We start from the raw sequence: 18,244 nt of genomic DNA, 5'->3' as shown, positions 1-18,244 counted from the left end.
AACCCGTCCATCCAGCCGTTTGGTTTACCAGAGACTTTGTGTACATTTGTGGCTGAGTGAGTACAACCGTGCCGTCCGGCACTGCGCTGCGCAGTCCAGGCGACCCTGCACCTTGCCAACCCTGCCTCCCCGTCACCTCACCGGGCCCCGGGACCACCAACCCCTACCCATAGAGGGGGGAAACAACATCCCAGCTGCTCCCTACCATCGCTCCCGGGATCCCCGTCACCAGCAGCGGTGGTGCCCAACCTCACCACAACCCGTGGATGGCGTCACGGACCAAATCCCCAAACCAAACTACCCCCTTTCACTCACGGGCGAGGAGCGCCGCTCGAGCCACCGAGCAGCAGCAGCGCCGGACCCGAGCGTTAGCGAGCGCGCGGCAGCGGCGTCCTCCCCGCCCGCGACAACTTGGCGTCACGAACAGGATCTTACCGTTCTGCCGGCTGGTAGAAGTGCGCCTTGTGCCCCGCCGATGGTGTCCGGCCGAAAAATTTCAGAATCCGACATCTTGGGCGCGAAGATTTTCCCGCTCAAGCGTCTTCTCGAGCAGTGGAGGCGCGAAAGCCGAAGCCCCGCCCCTGAAGAGTAGGTGCCGAGAAAAGAACAAGGGGGGGTGGTAACAAGATGTCTGCGCCCGACGGAGCCGCTGGAGGAACGGCGGTCACAGCCGCAGCGGCACCCGTGGATGGAAATGGGCCAGCCCATGCTCCGGTCGCACGAGCAGGGGAGGCCGTGGCCCCCGCCATTGCTCAGGTGATGCCGTTCTCCTTGCCCTATGTGCCCGGAGCTACCTGGCTGCAGCAGTACGACGGAAAACCTGATGCTTTACAGGTCTTCCGGAAGAAGCTTAACCCGGTCCTTGAACTGTATCCTCTGACCGATAAGCAACATGCAGCGGTAGTGCTGGGGCAGCTAACCGGCGCGGCTGAGCAGGAGACGGAGACCTGGACCGAGGGGGACCGGTCCACCGTGGCCACTATCTTTGAAAAGCTTCAGATTGCCTTCAAGACCCGCACCGAAGCCAAGCTGCGGATGCAGTTTTATCAATGGCGACAGCGGCCTGCATATAGTATTAGAGACTATGCCTTGCGCCTGCAAACTTCCCTCCGTACGCTGAAGCGGGTGGATACCATTAATGATGCGGACAGCAACAAAATGTTAGTCAAGCAGTTCATGCAGGGGCTGGGATCCCCAGAGGACCGCAAGCAGCTCCGGCTGTGGGCCCTAGAACATCCTAACGTGGACTTTGCCATGCTGAAAGAACGGGCCATCAAAGTTCTTCAGCCCCCAGCGTCCGACGTCCCTGAAGCGGCCCCATGGCCAGCTGAGACGGCTCCCATCTTGGTAGCCCCTCCTCTCCCAGCTCCCTCGGCCCCTGCAGCCCCTGGCGGAATGATGGAGGAGCTGGCTGCCCAGGTCCGTCGCATGGATGGAGACCTCACCAAGATCCTCGCCGCACTCCAGCCTCCGACGAGATCCAAGCCCCCGGGGAGGATGCAGCTCACTGACAGCCCGGAGGACGTCCCCTGGATGCAGCGAAGAAGGGCCAATGACTCATGGTATGGACCTCCAATTTGTTACAGGTGCAGCAAGCCCGGCCACTACTCCCGACGGTGTCCGTTAAACGAGCAACCCCTGGGGCCAAGGGCCAATCCTCAGGAGTAGAACCCAGTGGCCCCCCAGACTGGCGGGACCGGTACATATGAGCCCGTCCCATCATCCCTCTGGCAGTAGATGGCATCCCGCTGATGGTACTCCTGGACACTGGATCCCAGGTAACCACGATACCATACACACAGTATCAGCGGTATTGGGGGGATGATGAACTTGCCCCTCCAGACGGTAGCATGACACTGATCGCAGCTAATGGACTCCCCTTGACACAAGGGGGATACAAGCAAGTGGCCATGACCGTGGGATGGGCTGAACTGCAGCACCAGGGAATGATTGTGATAATGAATGAACCCAGCGACCATAACCCGAAGGTAGTGCTAGGGACTAATGTGATGGAGCACTGCATGAGTGAGGTGCTGACCCTCCTGCAGCAGCTGGCCGCCAACGCAGCAGGAGGCCGACAGAGGGCTGTGCAGCGTGATATCCGGGCCTTGATGTATCGGCAGCAAGTGAACTCAACAGGAGGGGAGATTGAGGGAGTGAGAGTGATGGATGCGGCCCCTTTGATTGTGCCTCCCAGGAGCGAAATGATGATTTGGTGCTGGGCAGCGGTAGGTCCCCAGGGGCGTGATTACTCAGCCATGGTAAAGCCCATGCCCTCCGAACACTGGCCCACAGTAATGGCCGCCCGAGGGGTAGTAGACGTTAAGAAGGGGAGAGTGCCCGTAAGGGTGTTAAACTGTGGGGAGGAGGAGGTCAGGCTTCCCCGGTACGCTACCCTTGCCAAGCTACTTACCCTAGATCCCCACACTATCCAGGAGGCCGTTCCCCTGACCTTTCCGCCTTCTGTCAGTTACTACACACCCCCTGAGCGGTTAGATGAGTGGTGTCAAGAGTTACATGTAGACACCGATGCTATCCCCACACATCACAAAGAAGGGGTATACCGGGTGGTACAGGAGTACGAGCAGGTTTTCAGCAAACATTCACTAGATTTTGGGCGGATTAAAGGGGTCCAACACCACATCCCCACCGGCGAGCATCCCCCCATTAAAGAGAGATACAGACCTATCCCACCCGCACACTACCAATGCGCCAAAGACATGTTGAGGAACATGAAGGAGGCGGGGGTTATTCGGGATAGCTGCAGTCCCTGGGCCGCCCCGCTGGTGCTGGTAAAGAAGAAGGATGGCACCATGAGGATGTGTGTGGATTACCGGAAGATTAACCAGATAACGCATAAGGATGCCTATCCTCTGCCCCGTATTGAAGAGTCACTGGCCGCACTGAGAACCGCTAACTACTTCTCAACCCTGGACCTCACCAGTGGGTACTAGCAGGTGGCCGTGACGACCGAGGACCGCGAGAAGACTGCCTTCGCTACACCCATGGGACTCTGTGAATTCAACAGCATGCCGTTCTGGCTGTGCAACGCCCCTGGAACCTTCCAACGGCTGATGGAATGCTGTCTGGAACATCTGAATTTTGAGACCGTCTTGCTGTACCTGGACGATGTAATTGTATACTCACAGACGTATGAAGCCCACCTGGAGCACCTAGCTGAGGTGTTCGCGTCCCTTGCCAAGTACGGAATGAAATTGAAGCACTCCAAGTGCCATCTATTGAAGCCCAGGGTGCAGTACCTCGGACATGTGGTGGGCGCCGAAGGCGTCGCCCCAGATCCCGAAAAGATCACTGCCATTCAGGACTGGCCGAGGCCGACCACGGTGAGAGAGGTGAGACAGTTCCTGGGTCTGGTGGGCTACTATCGCCGCTTCATTAAGGGGTACACGAAGATGGCCGCCCCCATGCAAAACCTCCTTGTGGGACAGACCAAGGGTGGCAGGTCCCCTGGAACCCCGTTGGCGTGGGAAGAAAAGCATGAAGAGTCCTTCCGCCAGCTGAAGACGGCCTTGACCGGGGAAGAAATCCTGGCGTACCCCGACTACAGTCTCCCGTTCATCTTCTACACCGATGCCAGTAATGTAGGCTTGGGAGCAGTCTTATCCCAGCTACAGGACGGAAGGGAGAAGGTGATCGCTTATGCTAGCCGGAAACGCTGAACTATGGAAAGGAACCCTGAGAACTACAGCTCTTTCAAGCTTGAGCTCTTAGCACTGGTGTGGGCCATCACCGAGCGATTCCGCCATTACCTAGCGGCAGCCAAGTTCACTGCTTATACGGACAATAACCCGCTAACCCATCTGGATACAGCTAAGCTGGGTGCATTGGAGCAGCGGTGGGTGGCCAGGTTGGCAAACTATGACTTCACCATCAAGTACCGAGCAGGCCGTAAAAATGCTAACGCAGACGCACTCTCCCGGATGCCCCACCTGTTAGGAGAGGGACTGGACGATGATGACCTCGAAGAGATCGAGTTGCCTGCGTTCCACCGGCCGCCAGCCGAGAAGTTGCATGTCCAGCAACAACAAGTGAACTTAGATCCGCTGCCCAGCCAAGGGTGGCAAGAAGCCCAGGACCAGGCACCCTCTGTCCGCTTGGTCAAGACTAGAGTTGATCGTGGTTCGCGGTTCGTGGTTCTCCAGTTCGCGGTTCGAGTGATTTTGGGGGCTGTTCTAGGTCGAACTAGAACTCGAGCTTTTTACTAAAGCTCGATAGTTCTAGTCACGTTCGAGAACGGTTCTAGCAGCAAAAAGCCAAGCTAATTACTAGCTGGCTTTCCTCTGTAATAGTGTAAGTCACTCTGTGACTCACACTATTATGAAATTTCAGCGTATAGTGTGCGGGAACAGCGCATTCAGATCACTGCTGCTGTGATAATAGCGATCGCCATTTTTTTTTTTTTTCCTTGTCTTCCTTCCCTAAGCGCGCGCGTGTAGTGGGGCGGGCGAGCATGTCAGCCAATCCCAGACACACACACAGCTAAGTGGACTTTTAGCCAGAGAAGCAACGGCATGTGTGATAGGATGTCCATGTCACATGTCCCTGCATTATAAAAACGAGTATCTGCCCGTCCGGACGCCATTATCTCTTCTGCGTCCTTGGTGTCAGTCATGGGTACGGGATTGAAATAGACCAGGTGAGTGCTGCTGAGAGCAGTTCTACTATTCATATGTGAGGCCGTATGGCACATTTTATAAAAATATTTTAGTGTAGGACTGCCTCAAATGAGATTTGCCGTGACGTGGCGAGGCAGCTCAAGAAATTGCAATTTTTTGGCAAAAATCTCAAAAATTTTTATAATACAGTTTGGAATGTTTAGTGCTGAAGTGCACATTTGGTGCTGGCTTTTTGTTTTTTCTTCATTGAATTGGTCGGTGGTTGACCTCCACCTTGCTATGCACCCCAATTTGGGATGTATTCCATCTGTCTAGATTTTGGCGGTTGGTGACTGTTCACATTAAGTCATCAGGCTTTGTCCACAGGCTACCGTTAGGTCCAGAAATATTTGGACAGTGACACAATTTTCGCGAGTTGGGCTCTGCATGCCACCACATTGGATTTGAAATGAAACCTCTACAACAGAATTCAAGTGCAGATTGTAACGTTTAATTTGAAGGTTTGAACAAAAATATCTGATAGAAATTGTAGGAATTGCACACATTTCTTTACAAACACTCCACATTTTAGGAGGTCAAAAGTAATTGGACAAATAAACCAAACCCAAACAAAATATTTTTATTTTCAATATTTTGTTGCGAATCCTTTGGAGGCAATCACTGCCTTAAGTCTGGAACCCATAGACATCACCAAATGCTGGGTTTCCTCCTTCTTAATGCTTTGCCAGGCCTTTACAGCCGCAGCCTTCAGGTCTTGCTTGTTTGTGGGTGTTTCCGTCTTAAGTCTGGATTTGAGCAAGTGAAATGCATGCTCAATTGGGTTAAGATCTGGTGATTGACTTGGCCATTGCAGAATGTTCCACTTTTTTGCACTCATGAACTCCTGGGTAGCTTTGGCTGTATGCTTGGGGTCATTGTCCATCTGTACTATGAAGCGCCGTCCGATCAACTTTGCGGCATTTGGCTGAATCTGGGCTGAAAGTATATCCCGGTACACTTCAGAATTCATCCGGCTACTCTTGTCTGCTGTTATGTCATCAATAAACACAAGTGACCCAGTGCCATTGAAAGCCATGCATGCCCATGCCATCACGTTGCCTCCACCATGTTTTACAGAGGATGTGGTGTGCCTTGGATCATGTGCCGTTCCCTTTCTTCTCAAAACTTTTTTCTTCCCATCATTCTGGTACAGGTTGATCTTTGTCTCATCTGTCCATAGAATACTTTTCCAGAACTGAGCTGGCTTCATGGGGTGTTTTTCAGCAAATTTAACTCTGGCCTGTCTATTTTTGGAATTGATGAATGGTTTGCATCTAGATGTGAACCCTTTGTATTTACTTTCATGGAGTCTTCTCTTTACTGTTGACTTAGAGACAGATACACCTACTTCACTGAGAGTGTTCTGGACTTCAGTTGATGTTGTGAACGGGTTCTTCTTCACCAAAGAAAGTATGTGGCGATCATCCACCACTGTTGTCATCCGTGGACGCCCAGGCCTTTTTGAGTTCCCAAGCTCACCAGTCAATTCCTTTTTTCTCAGAATGTACCCGACTGTTGATTTTGCTACTCCAAGCATGTCTGCTATCTCTCTGATGGATTTTTTCTTTTTTTACAGCCTCAGGATGTTCTGCTTCACCTCAGTTGAGAGTTCTTTAGACCGCATGTTGTCTGGTCACAGCAACAGCTTCCAAATGCAAAACCACACACCTGTAATCAACCCCAGACCTTTTACCTACTTCATTGATTACAGGTTAACGAGGGAGACGCTTTCAGAGATAATTGCAGCCCTTAGAGTCCCTTGTCCAATTACTTTTGGTCCCTTTAAAAAGAGGAGGCTATGCATTACAGAGCTATGATTCCTAAACCCTTTCTCCGATTTGGATCTGAAAACTCTCATATTGCAGCTGGGAGTGTGCACTTTCAGCCCATATTATATATATAATTGTATTTCTGAACATGTTTTTGTAAACAGCTAAAATAACAAAACTTGTGTCACTGTCCAAATATTTCTGGACCTAACTGTATATACTTCATGCAGCATTTGCTTGGACCTGTCCCGCCCACAACCATGACTCAGTCATGGGTACGGGATTGAAATAGACCAGGTGAGTGCTGCTGAGAGCAGTTCTACTATTCATATGTGAGGCCGTTTGGCACATTTTATAAAAATATTTTAGTGTAGGACTGCCTCAAATGAGATTTGCCGTGACGTGGTGAGGCAGCTCAAGAAATTGCAATTTTTTTGCCAAAAATCTCAAAAATTTTTATAATACAGTTTGGAATGTTTAGTGCTGAAGTGCACATTTGGTGCTGGCTTTTTGTTTTTTCTTCATTGAATTGGTCGGTGGTTGACCTCCACCTTGCTATGCACCCCAATCTGGGATGTATTCCATCTGTCTAGATTTTGTCGGTTGGTGACTGTTCACATTAAGTCATCAGGCTTTGTCCACAGGCTATATACTTCATGCAGCATTTGCTTGGACCTGTCCCGCCCACAACCATGACTCAGTCATGGGTACGGGATTGAAATTGACCAGGTGAGTGCTGCTGAGAGCAGTTCTTCTATTCATATGTGAGGCCGTATGGCACATTTTATAAAAATATTTTAGTGTAGGACTGCCTCAAATGAGATTTGCCGTGACGTGGCGAGGCAGCTCAAGAAATTGCAATTTTTTTGCCAAAAATCTCAAAAATTTTTATAATACAGTTTGGAATGTTTAGTGCTGAAGTGCACATTTGGTGCTGGCTTTTTGTTTTTTCTTCATTGAATTGGTCGGTGGTTGACCTCCACCTTGCTATGCACCCCAATTTGGGATGTATTCCATCTGTCTAGATTTTGGCGGTTGGTGACTGTTCACATTAAGTCATCAGGCTTTGTCCACAGGCTATATACTTCATGCAGCATTTGCTTGGACCTGTCCCGCCCACAACCATGACTCAGTCATGGGTACGGGATTGAAATAGACCAGGTGAGTGCTGCTGAGAGCAGTTCTACTATTCATATGTGAGGCCGTATGGCACATTTTATAAAAATATTTTAGTGTAGGACTGCCTCAAATGAGATTTGCCGTGACGTGGCGAGGCAGCTCAAGAAATTGCAATTTTTTGCCAAAAATCTCAAAAATTTTTATAATACAGTTTGGAATGTTTAGTGCTGAAGTACACATTTGGTGCTGGCTTTTTGTTTTTTTTTTTACACACACAGATAAGTAGACTTTTAGCCAGAGAAGCAACGGCATGTGTGATAGGATGTCCTTGTCACATGTCCCTGCATTATAAATACGGGCATCTGCCCGTCTGGACGCCATTATCTGCCTTCTGCATCTGGGTGTCAGTCACCGCTGGCGTAGCTCCTGTCTCCGATACTGCTGTGTACGCTCTACACACAGTGCTATACAGAATAGGGATAGAAGTTTCTATTAGCCCTTGTAAGGGCTAATACCAGCAGGCACAGAGCCATAGGTGACAGTCAGGTCCATGAAAACAGATTTTAACAGCTACACAAGATAACAGCGTCTGTGTAGCTAAGGTCAGGGATTTCCTCGCTGCATTTCCCCATTAGGAGCGATAGAAAGTGAGGCTTCCTTTCCTCTACCCAGACCCACAACCCTGCCACTGTACCCTCCTGCCCTTTGCACACTAAAACTCATTGTTACTAAGCCATTATACTAGCAAACACTGAGTAAACTTAGTGGCATCCTAAAAGTGGCTGTTGGACTTCCATTAGTGTCCCACTAGTGCAAATCTATTTGCAGCACCTCTGCGTTGCACACTCAAACTCATTGTTACTAAGCCATTATTCTAGCAAACACTGAGTAAACTTAGTGGCATTCTAAAAGTGGCTGTTGGACTTCCATTAGTGTCCCACTAGTGCAAATCTATTTGCAGAACCTCTGCATTGCACACTCAAACTCATTGTTACTAAGCCATTATACTAGCAAACACTGAGTAAACTTAGTGGCATCCTAAAAGTAGCTGTTGGACTTCCATTAGTGTCCCACTAGTGCAAATCCATTTGCAGAACCTCTGCATTGCACACTCGAACTCATTGTTACTAAGCCATTATACTAGCAAACACTGAGTAAACTTAGTGGGATCCTAAAAGTGGCTGTTGGACTTCCATTAGTGTCCCACTAGTGCAAATCTATTTGCAGAACCTCTGCATTGCACACTCAAACTCATTGTTACTAAGCCATTATACTAGCAAACACTGAGTAAACTTAGTGGCATCCTAAAAGTAGCTGTTGGACTTCCATTAGTGTCCCACTAGTGCAAATCTATTTGCAGAACCTCTGCATTGCACACTCAAACTCATTGTTACTAAGCCATTATACTAGCAAACACTGAGTAAACTTAGTGGGATCCTAAAAGTGGCTGTTGGACTTCCATTAGTGTCCCACTAGTGCAAATCTATTTGCAGAACCTCTGCATTGCACACTCAAACTCATTGTTACTAAGCCATTATACTAGCAAACACTGAGTAAACTTAGTGGCATCCTAAAAGTAGCTGTTGGACTTCCATTAGTGTCCCACTAGTGCAAATCTATTTGCAGAACCTCTGCATTGCACACTCAAACTCATTGTTACTAAGCCATTATACTAGCAAACACTGAGTAAACTTAGTGGCATCCTAAAAGTAGCTGTTGGACTTCCATTAGTGTCCCACTAGTGCAAATCCATTTGCAGAACCTCTGCATTGCACACTCGAACTCATTGTTACTAAGCCATTATACTAGCAAACACTGAGTAAACTTAGTGGCATCCTAAAAGTGGCTGTTGGACTTCCATTAGTGTCCCACTAGTGCAAATCTATTTGCAGAACCTCTGCATTGCACACTCAAACTCATTGTTACTAAGCCATTATACTAGCTAACACTGAGTAAACTTAGTGGGATCCTAAAAGTGGCTGTTGGACTTCCATTAGTGTCCCACTAGTGCAAATCTATTTGCAGAACCTCTGCATTTCACACTCAAACTCATTGTTACTAAGCCATTATACTAGCAAACACTGAGTAAACTTAGTGGCATCCTAAAAGTAGCTGTTGGACTTCCATTAGTGTCCCACTAGTGCAAATCTATTTGCAGAACCTCTGCATTGCACACTCAAACTCATTGTTACTAAGCCATTATACTAGCAAACACTGAGTAAACTTAGTGGCATCCTAAAAGTAGCTGTTGGACTTCCATTAGTGTCCCACTGGTGCAAAGCTATTTGCAGCACCACTGCATTGCACACTCCTGCTCTGTTTTTAATAAGCTATAATAATAGCAAAAAATGCTGCCAGTTAGTGGCATCCAAAAAGTGGCTGTTGTACTCCATTTGTGCCCCAATGGTGCCAAACTATTTCTAACCCCTCTGCATGACACCCTCCTGCTCTGTTTTTAATAAGCTATAATAATAGCAAAAAATGCTGATAGTTAGTGGCATCCAAAAAGTGGCTGTTGTACTCCATTTGTGCCCCACTGGTGCCAAGCTATTTCTAGCACCTCTGCATGACACCCTCCTGCTCTGTTTTTAATAAGCTATAATAATAGCAAAAAATGCTGATAGTTAGTGGCATCCAAAAAGTGGCTGTTGTACTCCATTTGTGCCCCAATGGTGCCAAGCTATTTCTAACACCTCTGCATGACACCCTCCTGCACATTTTTCAACGCTATTTTTATAGCAAACTCATGGAATTCCTTGCTGCATTTCACCATTAGGAGGGATAGAAAGTGAGGCTTCCTTTACTGTCCTGGTACACACAGAACACGGCCACTGTACCCACCTGCCCACTTTTGCCACGATATTTAATTTGCCCAAAGAGCTGACACTTTTTCTGCCATCCTAAAATTGTCTGGAATACTAAGTTAGTGTTCCTTTGCTGCCAAGCAAGGTACAACACATGTGCGTTCTACACTCCTTTCCATTTGTGGAACACAATAATTAACTGCAGGTAGTCCAGCCAATGTTTCACGAAGGTGCAGGCGTGGATATAATGTTGCCTTCATCCAATGGTGGTTCTCTCGATGTCTGACAGCTCAACAATACCATCTGTTTCCACTTCCAAAACAAGTGACGACCTGGCAATCACACTCCCGCTTACGGGTAAAGGGGTGGAAGTTCATCGTGAAAAAGCATGTGTGACTGCTGTCCCCACAGTCACAGAAGATGAAGAGCACGCAGATGCACTTGATGGGGCAGGCGGTGGTTGCACAGCCCCGCTAGGCCGCATTGTAGCACAGTGAAATTCCCTTTGCGACTTATGCTTCATTTTAAGTCTTGTATTTGGTGGGATCGACAGTATGCAGCAAAACCACGCAACATGAAAAGCACTGTTTGCAGTTGGGTTCACAAATGATTCTTTCACTTTCCCAAAACAAACAATAAGAACCATGCATTAAATTGAAATAATAGAACAATCTAATCAGTGGCCTACTGCTTGCTAAGCCCTCTGGGTAGCAGCAGTAATTGTGTGTTTGTGCGTGTGTGTGTGTGTGTGCGAAGACAACTAACTAGTGGCGCATCACAAGAGCTTCCCAGTTATCTACCTATACATAGACAAAACACATCACCCACCCTGAATACCCTTGTTAGCTGAAGCCTCACAGATAAGGCAGATGATAACAGTGTGAATGCAAACCACACAGCTCTGCAACACAGTCATGTAAATTTTGAAAAGCAACATTCAATGCAAACATGTGTCGCTGTCCCTCTATGATTTAAACTGTACGTGACAATTTGACAGTGCAGAGGCAGCAAGTATGATTGTCTATATAGTCGTCCTACCCAGAACAGATATGTGTTTTCATAATAAAACAAAGTGTTGCGTGAACGCATTACTGTCTGGGCACAGCCTACCGTACCCGGGTAATGTGATGTCCAGTTGCCATAAATACAGACTTTACGCTCCTATAATGGTTAACAGTATAGACAGCACCGGAAGAATGTTGGTCTGTGGCACAGGATGCTGCTCACTGGCGTTACGGTACTCCTCACAAAACTCCAAAATGACTCCCCTCACAATTGAACGAAGTATTTCCGCGGTTGCTCCTTCCTGTGTGCCGATTTACCCCAGCCGCAGCCTAACTCCAGTGTTTCGCCAACTGAGTATGCTCTGCCTGACTGTGTCATTCCTGAGGCAAGGTCTTAATTTTGGGCTACAGCGCATGCTCGTTTGGACTGTGCCTGAGTCATTCTGCGACCTGCGGCTCAACACACTTACACAGGGCCCTGGTGCTTGACTCACTCTCGGGAGGCCACTAAAACTAACTGCACCCAACATCAGGCCCAGGTGTCCCCTTACACTGCAGTGGCGGTCCCCACTGACCGCAATACCGAGAGTGGCGTCACAAAAATACATATAAAGAAGCAACCTAAGTGTGACCAGACTCTTCCTCCACGTGGAGTCCCTGAAGGTAATGCACCAACACAACACCCGTGGGACTTCACACTGACTGAGAAAAGCCTCTTTGCACAGGTACTTGCACTACGTGCCGGGTCTAAGTCCTGTGTTGTGCCTAGACAGCATGCTGAAGCGGAAAGTCTTTTTTTCAGAAACTGTATTTCATGCTACTGAGCATGCTCAGGCACTTACTGCATCAGAGGCTAGGTCGGGTAATGAACTCTTTGGCCCTGCCCCTGATGTGGGGAGCCCATATAGACCACAGGGCATCAGGTGTCCTGACAATTTGGCCAGGCCACTCCCAACAGGCTTGCAGAGGGCCGCCCCTATGACTTGTCACCTCATTGTTGTTGGTCAGACGATGACTGTTGAGGTGTTTTGGTTGTGGCAGCCATGAGGTCATCATTCAAGTGGCCATTCAAAATAGGACGCTAGTTATGCCACTCATGACGTGTCACTCTGCTTTTGTGTCCAGGAGGTGCATTGTGGTCCACCCTGGCTTCGGGCGGACCCAGGTTATAAAAGGGGCTGGAGCCAAGAATAAGGTGCTAAGTCTTCTATTATGCTCCGAAAGAGCACACCTCCATGTGTTGAACCCATTGCGGCTTTAGGCCAGAGGTAGGCAGGGATAGGTCATCGATGCAGGCCGCCACCACAGTTGGTAACGCAGAACGTTTAAGAACAGCTCCTGTCCTACCAGTCCTGCTAGTGCAGCCCAGTGGCATAAACAGGCCTGCTGCTGCTGATGCACCTGCTGTCCACAGGTGTGTCCCCTACGCACACGGACTGCGTAACCAATGGCCCCTGTGTTGTTAACAGGGAATTCCTGGGCTGGGTGGTCGTGTGGACCCTGTCACGCTAACAGGGCTCCAAGTCTCCAGATCCGAGTTGCGTCTAACTCGGTTCAGGCTACTATTTGTTTGAGAGTCAACCTGCTCTGTATCCTCCACCTAACCTTCCAGTTGCCAACCTCTCCTTTTCCATCTGTGAGCACGGTGGACACCGAATGGCGATTGGGATATCTACCTTTCTCTTTCTTTTCTTCTTAATATTTTTGATATAGCGGTAACATAGTATATACCACCTTATCCAAATCTGCCAGTCCCACCATACCAGATGTTGTTTTTTCAGCAAATGTTAATGTTGCTTAACCACCAAACCCACGGACACAAACTTTTTTACCCTTTCCAACACACCTGTTCCCCTTTCCACCAGCATCTGTCCTTTTTCAACTCAGTTTGTATATGAAAAAAATGCAACTCTGCAGAGACACCGTACTCAACGCTGTCTCAGCACAGCAGCCAGCCCTCGGTCCCTCAGATGTGGACAAGTAAGACCATTTCCTCCTATCGATGAAAAAGCGTTGAGATTCCCTCTGTGCACCACTGGTGTTTAGTGGAAAAGCAGATGTAAGATTGTGTACCAACTTCTGCTGATACTCCTGCATACGTGCATCCCTTTCTATGTCAGGAGTTATTTCGCAAAATTTTGTGTTGTACCGGGGATCTAACAGTGTGGCAACCCAGTAGTCAGCATGACTTGGAATTCGTACAATCCGAGGGTCATGTTGTAGGTAGTGCAGCAAGAAGGCGCTCATGTGTCTTGAGCATCCAGGAGGACCAAGTCCTTGGTGTGTTGGTGGCGGAGAGGTGAGAATCGTGCCTCCTTCCTCTGCCCTCTCCCCACAACCTCGCACAACCAAAATGTGAGCAAGCTCTCACTAATCTGCTGAGTCTTCCATGCCCATCGCCAGTTCGTCCTCCATTTCTTCCTGGGCTCCTGCACCTTCCTCAACTGTTTGCTGATACTATGCTCCCTTGATAATCCCTCTCCCCCACCGTACCATGACTGCCGCCAAGATGCCGCTGACCATCTGGACCTTGTAGATCTTGTTATCCCTTCCGCATATGACTCCTCCAGTACTTCCTCCCTTCCTCTTGGACCAACACCTGACTCCGAATAATACTTACAGTGTGTTCCATCATGTAGATGACCAAAATTGTACGCTGAGAATGTCATCGCCAGTGTTAAACATCTGCGTCGACATTTGTAAACTGTGTAGAACGGTGCATATGTCATTGATCTGACACCACTCCAGCAGCGTGATCTGCACCACCTCTGGATCAAGTTAGCCCAGGGTATACGACATAACGTATTTCAGCTGGGCTCTGCGGTGCTGACACAGACGCTGCAACATGTGCAGATTAAAATTCCTGCGTGTCGGAACATCGCATTTCTGACGTTTCACCGCCAGACCTTAAGACTTCAGGAGCGATGAAAGTTGTTGAGCTACTGGGTGCGAACGATGGAAGTGAGCACATAGTGAGCGTGCCTGCTGTACAAGGCCATGTAGGCCGGGATGTTGTTTTAAAAATTGCTGGAGAATCAGATTAAACACGTGAGCCATACAAGTCACGTGTGTCACATGGGCCTGAGGAAGGCACGCTGCCATGTTTGCATCATTGTGCACATGGCTGTTAAGTCACCACCGTAGTCCGCTACGTCAATTTGTACTCCGGTCGCAAGGTGACAACGTGTTCCTTTCATGCATAGTGCTGATGATGGGAGAGGAGTCGACGCCAGCGGCGCAGGTGGACGCAGGTTATGCTCACCCACTGGGATGCGTTACCTTGACAGATGCAGAACCACAGGCTGAATGCAGGTGGTGGGTATCTCACAGATGAAGTAGCATCATTCAGCTACAACCAATGGGAAGACACAACACCCTTTTTTAGGCCCCTCCTGTCTGAAGACCACTGCCAGACATAGCTATGAACCTCTGGTTACTGTTACCCCCAGTTTAGCTTTATGAGTTTGTGTGCTTCTTACCTGACTACTTTTCCTGCTTGCTGTTTAGGTACCTCGTTGGCCGATTTGCATTTCACCTCTGCTTGTTTTCTGATTAAGTCCTGTCCCTCCCATTCTGTTCCTCTTCCTCAATTAATGTTTTGACCCTGCATGACTACTATTCTCTGGAACTGCTGCTTTCCACAGGTATTGATCAACTTGGGCCCTGTGTCATTCAACATCACTGTATAGGGATTAAAGGGTTTCAGGGTTCTGGGGGTCCAGCTTGGTGAGTGGGTTCCCTCTAGCCTATCCTTTACAGCTTGTCTGAGTGTGTTGATCTAGGCAGGCGTTACACCGTGCCCTCGACAGAAGGACATGTAGGCCGGGATAGTATTTAAAAATTGCTGGAGATTCAGATTCAACACGTGAGCCATACAAGGTACGTGTGTCACATTGCCCTGAAGAAGGTCCGCAGACTGTTTAGCATCATTGTCGCACCCGGCATTCCCTGGCTGCTGGTTGAGTGGAGACAACCATTGATGAAACTCGGTCTCACTCTACAGAGCTAACCGTCCACAACTCCTCAGTGGTGTCTCACATTTCCCCTACATTTCAAAGTAAACATTTGACCGCCTGATGGCCTTGAGCTCTGCTGCCAGCATAGTAAGGAGGTGTGTGGGATTCCTTGGGCGCAGTTACAAGGAAGGCAAGCCTAACCACGCAAGGTTTGGGCTGAGGTGCAGGAATAACACGAGGTTGATGAGGCAGAAGCAGTGGAGGAACTTGTACATACAGAGGAAGGATTGAAACACACAACTCGTGGGGACGGAAAGACTTGTACAGCAGACACTTCTCCATCTATCACCATAGTTACCCAGTGCCCAGTCAGTGACATGTAACTCCCCTGTCCATGCTTACTGTTCCAAGTATCTGTGGTGAAATGCACCCTGTCACACACTAATAATAATATTAATAATAATCTTTATTTCTATAGCGCCAACATATTCCGCAGCGCTTTACAATTCACACACAGAGTTTCTCAAGGAAGCGGTGATGTTGTGTGCGACCTGCTGTGTTAGCGCGGGCACCCCTTTCTTGGAAAAGGAGTGAAAATGGCCATCGGCTCTTGGGGCACTGCAATGGGCATAAGGTCTTGAAAATCCTCAGTGACAAAAGGGTGTAAAGGCAGCCTATCTGTAGCCAACAAGTTGGAGATGCCGAAACTAAACCTCTTAGGCATGTCATGCACTTCGAAAATCATGTAAAAAACAGCGAGGGGACTCCAACCACAGTCTCCCTCGTTGCCACTAATTGGGCCACACACACCCCACTTGACTGTCATCAGTTGATCCCCCTTTTCAAAATGAAAAAGATGCTTTACATGAAGCACTCTCAAAAATACGTGTGCCTTTCGCGTCCCCTGGCTGACCCAGGGGAAGAAAAGTCCTCTGAGAGCCATGACTTGTTCATCTTGGTTCTTTTAGAAACACAGCGAGGGGACTCCAACCACAGTCTCCATCGCTGCCACTAATTGGGCCACACACACCCCACTTGACTGGCATCAGTTGATCCCCCTTTTCAAAATGAAAAAGATGCTTTGCATGAAGCACTCTCAAAAATACGCGTGCCTTTCGCCTCCACTGGCTGACCCAGGGGAAGAAAAGTCCTCTGAGAGCCATGACTTTTTCATCTTGGTTCTTTTAGAAACACAGCGAGGGGACTCCAACCACAGTCTCCCTCGTTTCCACTAATTGGGCCACACACACCCCACTTGACTGTCATCAGTTGATCCCCCTTTTCAAAATGAAAAAGATGCTTTGCATGAAGCACTCTCAAAAATACGTGTGCCTTTCGTGTCCCCTGGCTGACCCAGGGGAAGAAAAGTCCTCTGAGAGCCATGACTTGTTCATCTTGGTTCTTTTAGAAACACAGCGAGGGGACTCCAACCACAGTCTCCCTCGTTTCCACTAATTGGGCCACACACACCCCACTTGACTGGCATCAGTTGATCCCCCTTTTCAAAATGAAAAAGATGCTTTGCATGAAGCACTCTCAAAAATACGTGTGCCTTTCGCCTCCCCTGGATGACCCAGGGGAAGAAAAGTCCTCTGAGAGCCATGTCCACAATGTCAGTGGACAGACGCGTGTGCTTATCTGCCAGCAGACCCCCAGCAGCACTGAAGACAGGTTATGAGAGAACGCTGGCTGCAGGACACGACAAGATCCCCAAGGCGTATGTGGCAAGCTCAGGCAATTTATCCAGATTGGAAGCCTAAAATGAGCAGGGCTCATGTTGCACAGTAATGGCATCGATGTTTCCTTGCATATACTCATATATCTGTGTCTCCTCCTCTTTTTCCTTGTCCAGCTCTTTTGTTTTCGCATGAGTATATGTCCTTGTCACTTTCCCATGTGTTTGTGTTGTGTTGTGAGTTGTTTGTCACCTTTTGGACACCTTTGAGGGTGTTTTCTAGGTGTTTTTATGTGTTTGTGATTGCCTGCCATTGTTTTCTATGGGGTTCGAGTGGTTCGCCGAACTGGTTCGCCGAACCGAACTCGAACGAGACCTCCGTTCGGCGAACCGAACTCGAGCCGAACCGCGACCGGTTCGCTCATCTCTAGTCAAGTCCCTGGTGAAACAAGGCTCTGCTGGAATAGACCCTGCTGCCCCCGCCGAGGCCCAACGACTGTGGAGGGAACGAGCCCGGCTGTACCTGCACCAGGGGAAGCTGTATCGGGAATTTATCAACCCGAAGACCCATGAGAAGGTTCGCCAGCTGGTGATTCCCCAGACTAACGTGCCCACTGTTCTGCAGGCATACCATGACGGTGCCGGGCACTTTGGGTGGAAGAAGCTGGAGATGCTGTTGAGGGAGCGATTCTATTGGAGTGGGATGCGGGAGTCTGTGGAGGCCTGGTGCCGAGAATGTGGTCCCTGTGCACTGAGAAGAAGGGATGAGGCCAGCCAAAAGGCCCCTTTGCGCCCAATCATTACGCATCAGCCGCTGGAGCTGGTCGCCCTCGACCACGTGAAGCTCACCCCTAGCTGAAGTGGGTACACCTATGCTCTGACCATTGTAGACCACTATTCGAGATTCATGGTGGTTGTCCCAGTTAAAGATCTGACCGGGCGTACTGCAGCCAGAGCCTTCCAGACCTACTTTTGTCGACAACATGGGTACCCGGAGAGGGTGCTGACCGACCAGGGTCCAGCTTTTGAAGCAGAAGTGTTTCAGGAATTCTGCCAGTTATACGGCTGTAAAAAGATCCGGACCACCCAGTACCATGCACAGACTAACGGCATGTGTGAAAAGATGAACCATCTGGTCTTGGACCTCCTTAAGACCCTGCCGTTGGAAGAGCGGAACTTATGGCCGGAAAAGCTGTCCGATCTGGTAGACATGGACAATAACATTCCTAGCAGCTCCACCA

This window comes from Anomaloglossus baeobatrachus, chromosome 7 (assembly GCF_048569485.1).
Source record: "Anomaloglossus baeobatrachus isolate aAnoBae1 chromosome 7, aAnoBae1.hap1, whole genome shotgun sequence".
NCBI lineage: Eukaryota > Metazoa > Chordata > Amphibia > Anura > Aromobatidae > Anomaloglossus > Anomaloglossus baeobatrachus.
The sequence above is the reverse complement of the archived record's forward strand: the minus strand, read 5'-3'. Positions refer to the sequence as shown.